This window comes from Talpa occidentalis, unplaced genomic scaffold (genome assembly GCF_014898055.3).
Source record: "Talpa occidentalis isolate TD23 unplaced genomic scaffold, MPIMG_talOcc4v2.1, whole genome shotgun sequence".
NCBI classification, from domain to species: Eukaryota; Metazoa; Chordata; class Mammalia; order Eulipotyphla; family Talpidae; genus Talpa; species Talpa occidentalis.
In genome coordinates, this window is record NW_026555331.1 from 19312960 (window position 1) to 19331787 (window position 18828).

Genomic DNA, 18828 nt, shown 5'->3' on the forward strand with positions numbered 1-18828 from the left:
ACTGATGTTCCAAGCCTCAAGCCATGGCTGATAGAGGTCCCTTACTCTCCACATAGACCCCAATTTCCCATCCATGTCTCCATGAACAATGATATCTGGTGCTTTTTTTTCCCCCTGAACTGAAAATAAATTCCTAAAATGTGTTATCTAAGGATTCAGAAGTCAGGATGAAATTGGTATCATACACTGGTTTTTACATTGACCAAATTAGCACCGTGAGTTGGTGGTCTTGTCATGTGACATGGAGACAAAAATGATGAAAAAATATAAGAGAAAGGGAAAATTTAGAACAGAACCAAAACATAAAAGACAAAGACACATTGCAAATTAGGGGAAATGTGGAAGAATCACATAAATGCAACAAAGAACTTTTTTCAACTTGATAAATGCAAATAGACCTGGATATTATGCTAATATAATCTTCAATATATGCTAATATAACCAACTGGGATGTCCTCACTCCTTGAGATATTAGACTTCAATACTAAATTCTATGACCTATGGCAATCTGAAGTCTTCCTGTATTATGACATCTTTCTTGGTTCTGGAGTATGAAGGTGTCTACCGCCAGGCTGTGATAGTATCTTCATTTAGCAATGTATTAAACCAGATAATTAGCTCTCCATTCATTTATTCACAGAAGAAACCTGTGCGAAAAAAATATAGCAGATTAACTGAGAATTGAAGGCAAAAATGGAGGAGGAAGTTAAATTGCAATTATGTGAGAAAAATGGGACCATAGGTATCTCTGTTCTGAAAAGACACCTCAGTCATTTGCTAATAAATTTAAGGTTATCACTGGTCTTCTTTCACTTTGTCTCAAACTCTCCATCTTGATGACTTCCACATCTTCATTCTTGTTTTGCTATTTTCTCTTCTTCCTCTTGAAACCACAGCAAATCCTTAAATTATCACACTTGGAGTAATTCAGGGGTAATCTGCTAGGGTCTGCTTGTTTGATCTCAGCCCTCACATTAAGACGTTTATCAAGGGATTCTCCCAAAGGAGAAGAATATTTTTCACAAAAAGAATTCTGATGCAAGACTTTTGGTATCTTGAGCTTTCTCTTGCCCCTTGTTTCATCAAATAGTGCTATACTATGTGGCAGGAAGCTTTACTACCATTCACTGACTTTAATTCTTTCTTTCTGGACACAGGGTGAGACCTCGCTGTTCTTTTAAAATTGGGTGTGATCATAATACTAATTCCCAATGTATCAAGGGTAAAAATCACATGAGTTGCTTTCAGGGGAAACAAACCTTTAGTTTTGTAGGCATCTGAGATCTGGGACTTGCTTGTTTTGCAGCATAACCTAATTTTTCTGACTCATACAGTATTCTGCAAAAAATGACATCCTCTTTGATTAAATCTAGCCACTAGGAGAACGAACACTTAACACAGATTCTACCCCTTGATAAGGCGGGTAATATTCTGAGACTAGAAAACTGGAAATGGCACTACCTTGAAGAGTTTGTTCATAGGGCTTGCTTGGTCTTTCTGTTCATCCACAACTCTCCCTCCCCATATTTGTCTCTATGCTGCACATTGTATATCAAGAATCTGTCAAGTTGAAATTATGCAGGCATTGCTCTTATGTGCAAAAAAAGGTAAGAGGAGGTTGTTACCTTACAGTTAGTCAACATATCAGTTATACCAGCCAATACCCAATGCAGGTTTTTAATCAATTCCTTCATCAGTAGTTTTCAATACCTTCCATGTCTTTCTGTGGTTTATATCACCACATCTGAAAGTGAACTGAGAAATTAAAATAAGCAGCTTGTACATTAAGTACATTAAGAATGACATGTTATATTTTAAAAATTGAATATGGTGATGTTCCACAAAGTTGCACATTTTTACAAAAAAATTATTGAACTGTGGACTAAATAAAAGTAAATGAATTTTGTGGTAGGTAAATTATACTTTTTAAAATCTTTTAATAAATGACAGTGAAATAGATAATTGTTTTAAATAAAGTCTAATTAAAAAAATCATGCTTTATGTTATGAAATTTTCATTTTACTCTGCACAGAAAAAATATCAAACTTGCACTTCAGTATTTTGAGAAGTATGACGATGTCCTCAGGGTATTAATGGCTGATAATAAAATTAATTCATGTTTCTAATTAATGTTACATTTGAAACTTCCATCGTGTTATTTTAATATTGATAGCCTATTTATGTAAATGTCATCATTAGTCTCATTCTGGTGTTGGTTTATGTGTTGCATAAAATCAGGTAGCACATATTTTTAAAACATGGAGGTATTTGGTAAAAAGTAGACCTTTAGCCTCTTTGTCATCTCAGTAAACAGGTAGGTTTAAATATTGGCATCTTCTATCTATTATCACATATCAGGCCTTAGGCCAAGAGAAGGTGGTAGTTTTCCAGTGGCAAGGAAAAATAGTGAAGGTGGAGGAGGTGGGATCCGACCTGAGAGATGCCTTCTAAGGTGATATGGAAAATGGAGAAACTTACTGTTAATTCACTCAACATTTTCTTGGCACACCTAATCTATGCCAAGCAATGTACTCAATGCTTATGCTGCTTTGGTGGCCAAGTCCAATACGCTCCTCTCCTATAAAGTGTATATTCTAATGACACAGAGCAATGTCTGGTAGTGTCAAAAACCCTGACAAGCCCAGCCATGATTTGGAGAACAACTGAGTCAAAGATTTCCACACAGAGGAACAGAGGCCCATGGAGAGGAATGGAGACCGAGGTACTCCATGGAATAAAGGCAAAGACCAGCCATCAACAAGGGCAATGGAATGCTCTGTGGTCCTTCAATTGTCAGAAAAGAGACTTAGGCTTCTGTGAGGGACTAGGCAGCTCAGAGGTCTTCAGTGGAATACCCAGAGCTCAAGTATGGGGTTAACCTACCAACTCCTAGTACCTCAACTATAGCTTCCTCTGGGCCCCTCATGGATGTGGATCTTCAGACAAAGAGTCCTTCAAAATGGCAAACGCTATTATTGGGGCTGTGATCAGCTCAGACAAGGAGAGGCTTTATGCAGTGGCTAAAAAAAAGCACAAGACGTAGGAGAAAAAAACCCAGATTTGAATCCCAGTCTTTCCTTTTAGTAGAGAGGCAGGTGGTCTGATCAGTTTAGGTAAAGGGTTTGGTGAGTAGTTTCATGTTTCATTATCTATAAACTGCCTCTGATATAGTAATACCTAATTTATTGGAGTATTGTGATTATTAAATAAGGTTGTTAAACGGTGCTTTGATATTGACTAACTCTCCACAAGATATGCTGCCTATTATCAAAACCCCTTTACAGCTGTTAATAAGTCTTTTAATGCACAAAGGATCCTACTATAAGCCAAGTAGAGCAAGTCTATAGGCATACAAAAGCCACTTTATCACTGCTTTTAAGTCTTAGTTACTAGAAAATAATTAGCTTGAATGTAAATACCCAATAAAGCAGCAGCAAATGTAAATGATTACTTTTATATCCTGGCTTCCATTTCATTCAAATCCCATATACCATAGATTACACCATAAGAAGACTTTACATTTATATTACCATAGCAATGTCTTCCCAACATCTAGCTTTTGTGACCTTCCACAACTCCAGGCCTCCTGAGATCATTTATAGACGAGATGTTATGTGATATTTGCCATGCAGAGTGGATCTTAATAATCACACTTCTGACCAGGTGATGTGATAAAGGAGTGAAGAGGGTAGCAGCACGAAGAGGAAGAACCCCCGAGGGGGTGGTCAGGGTAAGATGGTAAAATAATTCCTAAGAAAATGCATTCTTCTCACATTCCTCTGAGCCTCCTCTTAGACAAAAGTGAGTATCATAAATGGTGAAGGATACTTCAGCAGGCAGAACTCTGGCATTGGCCAGGAATCTCCTTGTCTTTCATGTTGGCAAGTTCAATCTAAATTATAAAGATAAAAAAGAGGCAATATGCACTGACTCACAAAGAATTCTAGCACGGAGCTGGTCTCAAATGTTTCCCTGACACAAAGTGGAAAAATAAAAGTGTTAGAGACAAAGGTTGTAAAGTTCTTTGTGAACATAGTGGACCTCTGAGATTGGTGTTTAGAAAATACCCTCAACAGTTAACTTTACCATTTTCCAGCACCATATCCAATCTTTTCTTTGCCTATAAGCAGAGGCACCTGGAATATTTCCCAAACCCTCTTGCTGGTGAACATAATCAAAAGATGGATTGGACCCTTTCAGAATAGGCGCTCTATGTTTCTCTACAAGGAAGCCAAACGAAGGGGCGCTGCCATCTTTGATTTCTATTGATTTTGCTTCCTCGTGGATCTTAAGCCTGTCTCCAAGGCCCAGAGGCATTTTCCTAATTAACAATACCATGTCCTTGATTGAATTTCAACTTTCACTCAGTTAGACCATTTTTCCTATAAATTTACCAAAACTTTGCCATCACCTAAGAGCAATGCAAAAGTGAATGACTCGGGGCCTCCCCGGTGGCGCAGCGGTTGAGCACTGGGTTGCGAAGCTGCCCGCGGCCTCTGCGGCGCCGGTTCGATCCCCGGCTGCTCCCCGGCTGCTCCCCGGCCACCGGAGGAGGGTCCCACATGGCGCGCAGACCTCTCCTGCCGCCCGCTGCTCCCCTCAGCAGTGTACTTCGGTCCTTCTGCCTGCTCTGCTCCCTGCTCTGGTTCTGGTGAATTCTCTCACCCTCCCGCGCTTCTGATTGTACCCAGTGCATGTATAAACAAAACAAACAAACAAATAAATAAATAAATAAAAACATGCTTCTATTTAAAAAAAAAAAAAAAAGTGAATGACTCAAGTTGTTTTAGTAATAAAAGCCCAGGTTGATATGTTGTTCCACACATCGAAAGAAAATATTATCTTTCAAATGAAGAGTTATGCTGAAAGAAGGAACTAGATAGACTTGGAGACATTCACACTTGGCGTGGCTGATCTTTTCTTATTATATTTGTGCAAAAATTAATAGGGGTTTGCTGTAAAATATTCCTCTATCTACATTAGTTTGGGACTGCAATAAACTTTTAAGTTCTGAAAATATGACTTATCTGGCCTGATAATACATTAAGAATGCTCTGTATTTTTAAAAAAAATAAGCTATTGATCTTAGAAGATTTTAATTTAGATTAGTTCACTTTAAAGTGTAATAAACTGCAGGGCTCACATGTTGAATCACTAAGGCAGCAATTATTTTAAGAATATCAGTCATCTGTGCTTCCAATTTAATCAAATTTCTTTGTAGAGTTTTTAGATGGTATTTGAAATAACCACATAACCTGTCTGAGAAAAGGTGTTTTGAGTTGTATGTCAAGAGTTGAAGAGAAATCAGAAAGACAACTCACAGTTTTATAAGATCAGTGATGACAGATGGGTAGTTGCTTTTATTTTATTTGTGAGCAACTGTTGTTTTGCAAGATTTTTATTTTTTTAAGAGAGAGGGAGAAGGTACAATATCTGACTAAAAAAAAATAACATAGACTGTTTCTGAGTTAAATTTGCTAGGGCTAAAAGTTTTTAAGAAGTTAGGATAAGAACAATTATATGATTTTGGTGCACTCTAGGAAGTAATTCGTGTCATGTTCATGGTAATCAAAAGGGAAAGGGAGAGACAGACCCTGCCATCCACATTTACTTGAAATTTTATCTTAGACGCCAATCGTTTCATCTTAAAGGACCATTATTGCTGAGATTTTTAGTATTCAATGAAGATTGTGTCATCTTGGTCCTTGACATGCTTCTGCTAAGATGAAGACAGTTGGCCTTCATCCCTGCATTTGAAACAAGGCGCCATTCTTAATCCTGTGACATCATTTAGAGCCATCTTTCCTGACTTTTGTACCTAAGGCATACAATGCATTGCAATATAAGCTACATTTGAGGCATTCATTCAATATGCTATTTCACTGATAACTGCAAGTTGAAAACCGCCTGGTAACTTCACAGCACATGCTAACAATAAGACATACTCTCCCCAGCAGTGGAATTGTTGGCTCATTCTGCAGAAATGAGCTTAGTGTTGAATAAATCCTATCCTCTGGGATGTGACTCCATGATTGAAGCTCTTATTGAGGTGATGTTACATATTCAGAGTTCCCAAACTATCCACCTACTTACAAGTGTGTGAATTTAGCATCAGGGTCTCTATTTCTTCATTCATAAATTGGGGGATGAAAAGTAGTACCCTCTGTGAAGCGTTGCCGCTAGCGTGAGTGAGTCATTATAAGTGTTCAGAAGAGAGTCTGGCACACAGAAAACACTGCTCACATTGCTATTGTTATAAGTGCTCTTGCACTTACAGTGATGTTCAGAAGAACCTTTATGCTTCACATGACCGAGAAATTCTTCAGAGTCCCTACTAAGAAGAAAAAAAAATTAGCTGCAAATTATTCTTCATTATATTTTGAGTCTTAAGCATTTCTAGAATGCCACAACGTTAAATGTAAAGAACTTAAAAGCCATAAAGTAAAAAGGAGAAGTAGTAGGATTCTAAAATATTAAGATCATAGATAACACTATGTCATGGTGTTACAGACCCCCAACACATGTGGGTATGGAGAACTTCTAGGAGAAAGAATTCAGCAGAGAGTTTCAGATAAAACAGGCAAAGTTTTTTTTTTAAAAAAATTTTAAGGGGCCACCCTGGTGGCGCAGGTGGTTGAGCACAGTGCTGTGAAGCTGTCCACAGTCTCTGCAGTGTGGGTTCGATCCCTGCCACCTGGTGAGAATCCCACAGGGCACAGCAGACCTCTCCTGTCTTGCCTGCTGCTCCCCTCAGCAGTGTGTTTCAGTCCATCTGCCTGTTCTGTTCCCCACTCTGTCTCTGGTGAATCCTCTCACCTTCCCGCATATCTGGCCTGTACCCGGTTCTTGTATAAATAAATAAATCTTTAAAAAAATTTTTTTAAATTGATGTAATATTGTTTTCAACGTTGTTTCTATTCTAGAAGTATAGGATCTTGGGGGCCTGCCTGGTGGCACAGGGATTTAAGTGTCTGCACTATGAAGCAATCTGCAGCCACTGCAGCATGATTTCAATCCCCTGCCAGGGAGCTGACCCACATGGCACAGCAGACCTTTCCTGTCTCTCCTACTGCTCCCCTCAGGAATGCATTTCAGTCAATCTGCCTGTTCTGCTCTGGTGAATCCTTACACCGACTGCCCCCCACCCCCAACCCCTGGGCTACACCCCAGCTCTTATATGCATAAATAAATAAATCTTTCTTTTAAAAAAGCACACATTCAACATACAATATAAGCAAAAAAAGTGAATTTGCTTTGCAAATGCAGCTTCCAGATAAGTAAGTCAGTCCAGAAATCTCCCTTCCTATCGGCCTCCTGCCAAGCACCCTGGTGCTTTGGAGATGGGTATTCTGTGGTAATAATACTGAAAAGGGTGAGCATGTCCTATACCATTAAAATACAAACAACGAAGTAAAAAGATGTAAACCAATGTCACTGTAATACAATATTAATTAAATGAAGCAAAAAATCTCCAACAAATTGCAAGTTATAGCTCTCTCCTCTATGCATCTAACAGATGGCTGAGAGCCAATATTGGTATGGATATTTAAAAATTAAAATTTGATTTTTGTCTCTGCTTTATACTTTTATTTACCTTATCTTCTTATGACTGTAAAAATTTGTCTTTATGTAGAAAAGGAATTTAGAAATTATAAATAAATTATTTTTGCCAGCTTAAAAAAAAAAAATCTGAAGCTACCAATGGCTTTGAACCAGCAGATCCTCTGGAAGGATCCTCCCCAGATTTCAGGAAGCCTGGTCCTCTCTCACCACTTAGGTCGTTCTTGGCTCTCTCTGCCCTTCAGCAAGCATTTACCAAGCCACTTTGTAGTAAATGGCTCCCAATGTTCAGTCCTCCTTTTCAGTTAAGTAACTATTGAACTATCTTTTTTCCACTTATTGCTAATCTAAGTGAATCTATTTTATTTATTTGGTTGGCATCTGCCTCCCTCATCCAAAAGGCATCTCACAGAGAGAAAGGACTTGTATGTCACTTGCCTGATATATGGCAGGATCTCAATGCCCATGTGGGCAGTGAAATAAAATTACAATCAGGAAAGAGTCATTGAAGAGTGAATATTTACTGATTCTATAAAAATTGCAAACCTAGCAAAGGGGTTCAGGGTGTAACCAAGGGGACTCAGGGTACACAAGAAAGAAGTAGCCCCCCAAAAGCAACAAATAAAATTGGAACAGACTGATTGGAGTAGAGAGTCCAATGGTAGGGGGAATGATAATTGGCAGACAGCTTTCAGTTAATGACAACATCACAGGTAGCTATCAATACAGTAACTAGTTCCTCTTGCTGGCTTGCCACCCAGAGAAGAAAGGAGGTGATGATTTTACAGAGCCTAAAATACAAGTCAGATCCCCTCATTTTCATTTCTGAGGCTGCTCTGTCTTTCTGCAGGACTAGTTTGGTCATTTTCACACAGCTGTGGAATAGTCCATGGACAGGGAAACACAACCCAGAAAAGGATGGCTTTCTGTTACACCCCTCCTCCCCTCCAGGTACACCCCCCCACCGCCTCCAGTAACCTCCAATCTCAAACTCATGTAGCTGAGAATTGATGAATGAGAAGTAGGAATCTCAAGACTGTGACTCAGTAAACAGCCAATTAATTCACGTTTTAAAACAAAACGCCATGTAATAGGAAGGCAGGGGATTTAAGGCTGTGATGGGGGAATTCACTCTAGTGATTACCCCACTGCTTAAGTGTTCACTAATAAAACTTAATTCCTCTAGATTGATTTTCCACTCTCTATCACCACCAGGTCATTGCTACTGCACCAAGTATACTCCTTTGGTGCTCCAATATTGTGTTATGGAGTATGAGTAACAATTTAGAGGGACAAGATAGGAGACATATCGAAGCAGAGGCTCAGCAAAGGGTCTGGTCAGTTGAACTTAGGCATTGATTTTCCCATTTAAATACTTAGCTTGGGGTTAGAAAAAAAATAATAAAAATAATAAAAAATTAATAAATACTTAGCTAATTTCATCTAGTAATTTTTTTCACTATAGACAAGTAGTATGAATAGCTCTTTCTTAGAGAAATTTCATATACCATAGGAGACAAGAGTTCCTGCTTCTAAGTGATGTGTATCTGAGTTCTTTACTGTGATGGCTAATAAAACAAGCTGTCATCCCACCGGGCACTGGGTCACCACTCCTAGTGATGTAATAATCGTTTTCTACAGCACCTGTGGGCTCATGACCAATTTGCCTTAAGAGTGTGCTAAAGGAGTGGGTAATAAAAATGTAGTTTCTTAGTAATCTGTCATGTTCTTACATTACAGATCTCTTGTTTTACAAATCTACCTGTCTCCACCTATTGTCTGAACATTTCCTGGAGTTCCTAGATTATTGTACCATGAACTATAATTATTTTATATATTACATCATCATCTTACAATAAGCACTCCTTAAGAGGGAGAATCATGCCTGTCACACTTAATATGTTTTCCCAATGGTCAAACCCTCACTAAGTATGATTGAGCTTAGTTGGATACCTAAAATGTCCACTACAACAACTTCTGTATATGTCTAGCTAAAAAGCACTAGAACCTCACTGCATGCTGGCACTTCTATAAACCTATTATTCACATCTCTGAATCCAGGAGATAAGAATGTCTTAACAAAAATCATAAAGCAGGAGATTGTTAAACCAGAATCAAATCCCAGCTCCTGGGCAATGGAGTCAATGGCATTGCCTTGCTTTTGAATAGCACTAACACCACTGCAACTATTTTCTTGTGTGATCTTCACAATAGCACTCAGAATGAAAGACAGACAGACATTATTATCTTCCTTTTGAAGATACTATATTGAGTCACAACATAGGTAAGTGACTAGCTTCGGTTCCTTACCAAGGATCAGAGGCAGGAGTTGAATCCCAGGAGCATGCAACCTTCTATGCTACCAGTTCATTCTTTTCCCACTAACTACACTGTGAAATATGCATTCCTAATGCTCTGCCTTTCATACCTTCCTATGCATACACATTGCCTGAGGATTTTGTTAATACACAATTTCTGAGTCAGCAAGTCTGAGACAGTTCCTAAAATTCTGTATTTTAAACACACTATAAGGAATGTCAGTGCCTCTAATTTCCAGACCAAATTTGAGTAGCAAGCTTCCAGAAGGTAGTGACTATGTTAATTCATCTTTATATCTCCATTGCTTGACACATACTTGATGCTCATAAATATTTGTTGATTAAATCAAATAATGAATGTCCAACCACGCTTGACCTACTTTGGGTACCTCTAGTGATGAATAATGAATAAAACGCTCAGGAACTCGTAGTGAATTAATGAATTAATAAGCAATCAATGAAACAAAGAAAACACCGACTACAGAACACCAGGTGATCATACTCAATGGAAAAAGAGCTCCAGAGCACAAAAAAGGGTCCTCATAACACAGCCAGCGGCAGCCCTGCGCTAGCTACTGAGTCCATAATAACACAGTTGCTTATGTATTTGCATCCATTGGGATATAATCTTGACCATGTAAGTAACATGGCGACTTTTCCCAAGTACTTTTTGTGCTTTGAACACACTGTCTCACCAGTATTTCCTGCCAAGGGTCAATGGAGTAAACCAATGACAGCACCCCAGTTTTTCTCTGGGAAAAGAAGTCTGAGCTGCCCCAGCCTCTCCAGCAGGGTTGCAAGGAGAACTCAGACCTCCTCACTCTCAGCCCAGATCTTGGTTTTTCAATCCGCTGACTCCTTGATCTACATGACACTCGTGTGTGGTGAACACAGGGCTGGACTTCAGATGAAATATTTAACTGTTCTGAACTGAGATATGAAAAGGGGACTTAGGAAGAGGAAGGGATGGAGCTTTATGAAAATCCTCTGAACAGTTGCTGAGATGTAACAGCACAACCCACCTTAAGCTATTTTCTAGGGATCCTGTCTCAAGGTCTGGAGCAGCAAGGCATCCTAGCACTTTGAATCTGCCTCAAGAAAGCATGAAAGGAGCAGAGACGGTTGGCCGTGCTACCTCAAGCCACATCACAGGCCTTAGTCTCCTTCCCCTATTAGCTCTGCCCTCTTCCAGGTTGTCTTCACCCCTACAGGGCAGCAAAATAGCCCCCAGGCTTATGTCCTCCTACTCAGCTCCAGTGGAAGGAGAGTGCCTCCTTTACCAGCAGTGTTACTGGGCAGGGTGAGGGGGCACCCCAAAACCCCCAAACCTGCCCTCTTTAAATAGGTTCTGCCATCGCATCATCAAGACAAAACATATTCTAGTGCGTAAGACCTTTAGTGGAAAGGAACTTTAATGAATATAGTTTGCAATAAAAAGAAGAACAGGAAAAGAATAGATAAAATAACTTTCACAAGAAACACCCAAAGTTAACCAGCCCCTCTGGGTAAATGCCCAGCCAGACAGGGTTGGCCCAAATCAGGGCCACAGAGGGCTGAAAGTCTGCCACAAGTCTAAGGCAGCTCCTGGTGGGGACCCAGGAATGGGGTAAAATAGGCCAGACAAGTCCAGAAGGAAAAAAGCAAAACTAAAATCGAAATAAACGCTGCCATTGCTAACCTCCCCAAGGGTCTCTCACCCATGTCTGTTTCAACACTGTTTCAAGTGTCTTCTATATCCCCAAGTCTCTGGTACAAGCCAAGGCCGAGAAGTAAGTGCGGCTTCTTCACGTGTCTCTCTGCTCCAGGTACCTCCTCTAAGTCTCCTGCCTCTCCATCCTGAGTCCTTCCTCAGTCTCCTCTCCAGCCTCTCCTTCTCCCAGCTCAGCTCTCCCCCTTCCTTGGGTGGGGCAGAGAACCTAGAACCTCCCTTTTTCTTGGAGACCACCCAGTTACAATAGCACACAAAAGTCCCGGGATTCTCTCTAATTTGGTTAGCTTTGTTCAGTGCAATTGCCCGAGGCTAACCCCATCAAAGGAGTCAGTTTGTCGCTGACTTTAGTTCTATCTCTTGGGCTCGAGAATACAAACCCACTGGAGCTCAGCAATCAGACTTTGGAAAGAGTGGTTAACCAAAAAAGCTAGGGTGCTGTTGCTAAAAGAGGAAGGAAGGGGTGTTGTGTAAATAAGCAGCAGAGACATAGTATTCTGATCTAATATTTTGTCCAAATTCTGATAACTAAGTTTGTTAGGGGGGAAAAGGCTGTCCTAAATCTAATTCCATACAGGCTTTGTGGACTCCACCCCCACCCCAGGCCAAAGCCAAAGACACTGGGAACTCCAAATCCCATCACCACCCAAGGGAAGGTGGCTGGGACCAGAGGGTGGGGTTCAGCAGCCAGGTTGGTATAAGACCAGACACAGACACGTGGCCTTTGGAGGGGTTCCCCCATTTTGGCTCTCCGCCAGCTCGCAGCATCAGGACAGCTCTGAGAGTACTTTTTAGGTTTCCAGGTTGGCGGATCGGGTAGGATGCATTAAAGACTTTATTTCCCTATTTTCTTCCTGAGTTGTACATTTTCCTTAATTCCCTTTCCCTTGTAAATAAACCTTTTATTAACCTTTTGTGTGTGCCTGCAGTGGAGTATTCATAAGTCCCTTCTAAGTGCGCAGGTGAGGACCCACAGCCAGGAACCCGTTCAATATCGGGGCTGCCCTATAACAAGTTTCCCCTGGGTTCCAAAACACACACCCTAAAACTTGAACAGCATTTCTGGTAACTGGCTCCCCGTCTTTCCTTGTATCTTGGTAAGCTGCCTGGAAACAATAATAAAAGCCGGTAATGTTTATCAGATACTGACTTTGTACCGAATCTGCTAAATGCATTATAGATTTTATCTTATTTTGTCATCACAGACACCTATAAAGAAGTGGTTTTATCACATCTACAAGTTTAGTTGAGATGACTGGAACTCAGAGTGAAGTCGTTTTCCTAAGGTGACATGACACTTAGGGGAGAAACAAGACCTATCACCTTCTGTCTGATTTCAGGGTCTAAGCAATTAATTCCTAAGCTGTGCTGCCTGGCTACGTTTTCATGGACTTATCTACAATCACTACTTTCCAGGTTTATGGCAAATCACTTGACATCTTCAGATGAGAAAGATGCTACCTGCCCAGATCTACCTCTCTCATCCCTCAGGGCAATTGTGAGATTTAAATGAGGCGATGCACAAGTGACATTATGATTATGATTATGTATTATATAACTGTGCAGAATTACAGATACAAATATACACTTGGCTTTAGAAACACATACCCTGCACCAAATCCCAGGATCGCACAACCCTTGAGCCTGACCAGCTCATCTTCATCGGATATCCCACGTGTCCCGGGTTCTAGCCACCTCCTATACATCCCTCCCTCCCATTTTTTTGCAGTCCTGCTCTGCAATCTGATGTCTACCCGGGGGAGACATTTTGCCCTTCTCTGGGTGACTATCCCCACGCAGTGCCCTGTGATCATGGTAACCCGATGCCTTGGTGCCTGCTATTTGCTCTTTGGTGCTTATACCCACAGGACTGAGAAGTCCTCAGCTCTGTCCACCTGAATGAGCAAGTGACAGAATGAAGTTTGTTAGGCTATGATTTCTATTTATTTGAATACTTTTTAAAAACTAACATGGCTGATTTCTTATAAAATTTAGAGGCGTGGAAAGAATTTGGACAAATCTCAGTATCTCTTTCTAAGGTCCATCCAAACCTCAATAGCTTCAACATTATCTTTAATCCACTTAGCGAAGTTTTTTTTTAATCAATATCATTTTATTCTAATAATCTTAACAGGTATACCTATCTTACAAAATATAATAGAAATTAAAAAATCAGAAATCTTCACATGAACACAATGCTTTGCACGTTAATTTAGTTTTTCCAAACAGAGGTTTTTGAAAAGTCAATGAAGAGTAATACTAAGCATCTCTATCACTATAAATGCTGAGCTGGCTTTTCTGTGAAGCCAATTCATGATTGGTATCCAGAGTGGTAATTCTTCTTAGATCATCCCCTCAAAAGAATTTCTTCTTTGAATTCTCAGTATCTGCACTTACAGCACTAAAGCGCTCTGCTAAAGACTTTTTACCTTGGTAGACAAATTTGAGAGCATCCAAGGATCTGTCAAAACAGCAATTTTTCAACTTAATAACAGAATGTCTTCAGCAAACATAAATACAGATGTTGTCGTTTCAATGGGTGTTTCAGCATTGTCAGATAAAGGGCCATTCATTACACACAAGTGAACAAACAACTTCACAGCCAAATATACTCAGAGATCTTGGGTATTTATGAAATCTGGTTAGTTGCTTTGCTTTTCCTATTTGCAGTGGATGGATTTCAAAGGTGACTAGAACACTCCTTACTGATCTTGGGATCAGGGATGTGGCAGATGACTGGAAAGATTTTTCTTAGGAGCTATAGGTTAAGAATTTTGTCTCGACAGTTCATCACTATCTTTTTCTTAAACTAGCTACCTAACTTTTCTGAGTATCAATTTTTTCATTTATAAAATGGAGAGTATTTTCTTTTACCTCTAGAGGACAGCTGCTGCCTGCTCACAATTATTCTCTTCTTTTTCTTATTTTCTTTGGAGAATTATTCCTTCTCCGTTCTAATGAAATTTACAAGGGGCTGCCCACATCACACACACACACCCTCAGCATGAGGTGTAAGATACAGTCGTGGCCAAACAGAGTTATATCCCTTTGACACCTGTGGTTGCTACAGATCAACCCAGGAAAAGGAAACTTCAGGACTTCTGCTGCAATCTATGACGGAATTTTCAGTTCAGGAAGATGAAGGCAAGAGCCATGGGATGCTACCTCATGGAGAGGACCTGCCAGAGGATAAAAGAGACAAAAAGGAAAGAAAATTTCTACTAAATGATGACAGTGAAACTAGGAACCTAAGTTTGTTAAATCCTCAAGTAGCCAACAGACCCTAGACTGAGTCATACATGACAGATGCTCACTCATGATTTGTTAAAGGAGTAGATAAGGACATTTTAGATTTTGAGTTGCTCAATTCTGAGAAATGCTGTTTGACATCAGAGAATTGCTTATCTTCTTGTTGAGTGGAGCCAGCAGGACTAAAGACCACAGTCTGCATTTCTCCATCCAATTTTAAGGATACTCGCAGCTTTGAAAAACCTCTATCTATCACGAACGAACAGTATTAGTGAAGCAGGTGACATACCTGATCTCCACTTTGTTCGCTTTCTGTCATGGGGGGAATGGTCATTTTCTAAACTGTTTTTAAGACCACTTGGGAGGAGAAAATGAGGGGAGGGATTATTCCACACAAATCAGTCCAGTTTGAGCAGTGAGGACGGCTCCTCTGAACACTAGCCACTCCCTTGCTAATGTAGCACTGGCAACTCACTCTGAAACCATTGCTAGAAGAGCATCTAGGCAAATACAAGTGGAAAGTCTGAATGTAACATAGTAGATCTGCTGTGGCCACTGTTCTGTATCATTCCATGCAGCATGCAGCTCATTCCTGTCATGTGGGAGCATTTGATTTTCATTTACCTGTTTAAATATTGGTTTCCTCTACAGATGTCCCATCCTACAGTCCTTGTGCAAGCAAAATTCCTATTAACTTTAATAAAATTTTTAAGCATGAATTAATGTTAGGAGGTGGCTGATATTTTATTCATACTATTGATGATTAGTTTAAGTGTTTTAATTGCACCACTGATGCACCAAGACTGATGAAGAGAAAAACGTAATTTTGCTCATAAAAATAAAACAATATAGGGCCTCACCTGGTGGCGCAGCGGTTGAGCGCTGGGCTGCAAAGCTGCCCGCAGCCTCTGCAGCGCCGGTTCGATCCCTGGCTGCAGGCTAGAGTCCCACATGGTGTGCAGACCTCTCCTGCCACGTCCGCTGCTCCCCTCAGCAGTGTGTTTCATCAGTCTGCCTGTTCTGTTCACCACTCTGGCTCTGGTGAATTCTCTCACCCTCCCGTGCTTCTGACTGTACCCAGTGCTTGTATGAATAAATAAATAAATCTTAAAATAAAAAAACGATATATAATATAATTATATGTGGGTATATATGTGCACAGCACATTGAGCTTTAATGTCCCCTCTTTGGGGGAAGGAAAGATCACACAATCCACTTTTGAAGACACTCTGGTCTGGCATTTTGGCACAGAAAGGATTTGGTCCAGTCTCTTGCTGGCTTAGGATATGGATGACACATAAAGTTGATGGCACAAGCCCTCTAGGCCAAGATGCAGAAGAAAGTAGCTAGGGGAGTGGTCTGGGACCACCCAGGGCCTGGATGCTCTCAGCAGAACATGGATGTGGGTATATAAGTCAACAGAGGTAACTGATCCTGGGAGGCTGCTGGATGTGGATAGCCTGGTGCTCAGGTTGGGTTGATGGCACCACAGTGGCTTCCATCTGCCCACTGCTCACTGCTTCATTGTTTTTAAGCAACAAACTCCACTAGAACTTTTTTCCCCTAAAGAGTTGGGAGCACCATGCATCACTGATTACACATTTCAGAGCAAGCTGGTTAGTAACAGTATGGCAAAGGTTTGAGAGTGAAGGAGAAAATCATTCAGATTGGCTTGATTTTGTGACACTGCACTATAACTTGGGACATTTTTCCATAAAATAAAAATAATTATTCCAACCCCAAATTACTGCTTTTTGAGTGTAGCTGATTTTCTAATAACTTACCTCAGATTTTTCAGTGTTTTATAGCTAAGCAGATTTGAAGGAGCTGCACTAATGGCTCAAACATCCAATCTAAATTTGGTTTTCTCGTAACAATAGATGCATGACTCACTTCTCATAGGAATGATGGAACTTGGATTGTTGTGTCAATCACAGAGAGTGGCTTGGCCGTCTGGCCCCAAATAATAAATCTCTTCACCAGGAGATAGTTATCGTCTCCTTCCCTTAAATAATAATCCTCATTTCTAGCTGGTATAAGAATTTCATCTTCAATAATTCATCAGTGTGACAGAAAAATCTGTTGTTGGTGAATTGTGTTTCAAATTATATTATTCAATTGTTCTCATCTCAGATACACTTTCCATCTGCTCCTCAAAATCCAATGTGCACTGCAAGACTCAAGTTCATTCAGGCAGCAACTGATAGTCATTATTTTTTAACTTTATCTAAAAAGAGCAAAGGCAAACTTTCCTCTGAGTGCTTCATGAACTGTATTTATACTTTGATATTAAATTAAATGCAGAATCAATATGACATCCTGCTTTTGGTATAGTGCAAAATGGTTGCAAGCTCATTTCAACAAAGATGAAGTCCTAGCAAAGGTACATTGTCAATATAAATCTGTTTATTTTGCACAGTAGAAATGAACAAAGACAGATTCCTTGCACAAGAAAGTCAATCAATGACTCTGTAAGAAAGCCTTAGGATACTCAGCTCACTCTTTTTCTGTCACCTAGAGATTTATTGAAAAAGTGCTATAGCCAAAACAGCATCTTGTAGACCAAGTGGCATTTTCCTCCAAAGAAAATACTGATGACTAAGTGTTATGCAGATAAAATGGTTTTCTATCTTCAATAAAGCATATGGGGGTCATGCATGACTGGAGAGAACACCCCATTGGCATCATCACCAAGGTGATAGGTGTGTCATAAGCCAACTGGCTCCTGAAAGAGAAAATGCCAGCTCATTCTGCTGTAGTGGAGGCAAAATGTAATCATCCTAAAGCCATATGCAGGGTTGATTTCTATTTTTAGCAGAATTTGTTAATTATAGTTAAAATGCTCTGAAAATTCCAAGTGGAAAATCAAATGTTCTAATTAGATGAGGAAGTAGTACAGATGAGGGATAAACACTGGATTAAAGCAAACCAATTCAAGGTCTGGATCCTGCACTACTGCTAAAAAGCTCTAGCTTTCAATGACTCATTTGACCTCTGTATCCTCCTCTCTAAAGGAAGGTTGACCAATGATCCCTGCAGTCGCTGCTCACACCAACACTCTCTGATTATACTAAGCATTCTGATTTAATTCAATTTATCCCTGGAACTTAGTAGGAGAAACTCAATAATTTGGAACGACATTGCCTAGTGTAGTAATCTTGTTTGGGTATTTACATGTAAACCGAAATTAATTAAAATCAAATGAAAATGCACTAGCCACATTTCATTTGTTTAAAAGCCATATGTGGGGCCTCTCTGTTGAGCGAGTTGAGCGAGTTGAGCACAGCGAGTTGAGCGCCACGCTGTGAAGTTGTCCACAGCCTCTGCAGTGAGGGTTCAATTCCCGGCCAGCCAGGGAGATCCCGACATGGTGCTGTAGACCTCTCCTGTCGCGCCCGCTGCTCCACTCAGCAATGTATTTCAGTCAGTCTGCCTGTTCTGTTCCCAGCTCTGTCTCTGGTGAATCCTCTCACCCTCCCGCGCCTCTGACCTGTACCCCAGCTCTTGTATAAAAATAAATAAATCTTGGGCCTCCCCTGTTGTTGCAGATGGTTGAGAGCAGCGCTGTGAAACTGTCCGCAGCCTCTGCAGTGCTGGTTCGATCCCTGCTGGCCGGCAAGGGTCCCACATGGTGCAGCCTCTCCTGTTGCGCCCCCTGCTCCCCTCAGCAGTGTATTTCGGTCAGTCTGCCTGTTCTGTTCCCAGCTCTGTCTCTGGTGAATTCCCTCACCCTCCCACACATCTGGCCTGTACCTGGTTCTTTTGTAAAAATAAATAAATCTTTAAAAAAATAATAAAATAACTAAAAATAAATAAAATAAATCTTTAAAAAAAAGCCATATGTGGCTACTATATTAAATAGTGCAGATCATAAATATTTCCACCATCCCAGAAAGCAATGATTTATAAAAACTTTCCCATCCTCTAGGACCCTGTGATAATCTACATTTATTATGAAAGAAAAGATAAATAAAACTGATATTGATAACAACA

General features: G+C 40.3%; 1 long non-coding RNA gene across 1 annotated transcript; it reads right to left on the minus strand.

Annotated features, from left to right (window-relative positions):
• Positions 1-627: 627 nt before the first annotated feature.
• LOC129145390 (uncharacterized) lies at positions 628-11757 on the minus strand. Its single transcript, XR_008550922.1, has 3 exons — positions 11576-11757; positions 6276-6334; positions 628-647 (listed from the first exon to the last, which is right to left on the minus strand). It is a non-coding gene; the product is annotated as an uncharacterized LOC129145390 (long non-coding RNA).
• Positions 11758-18828: the final 7071 nt, after the last annotated feature.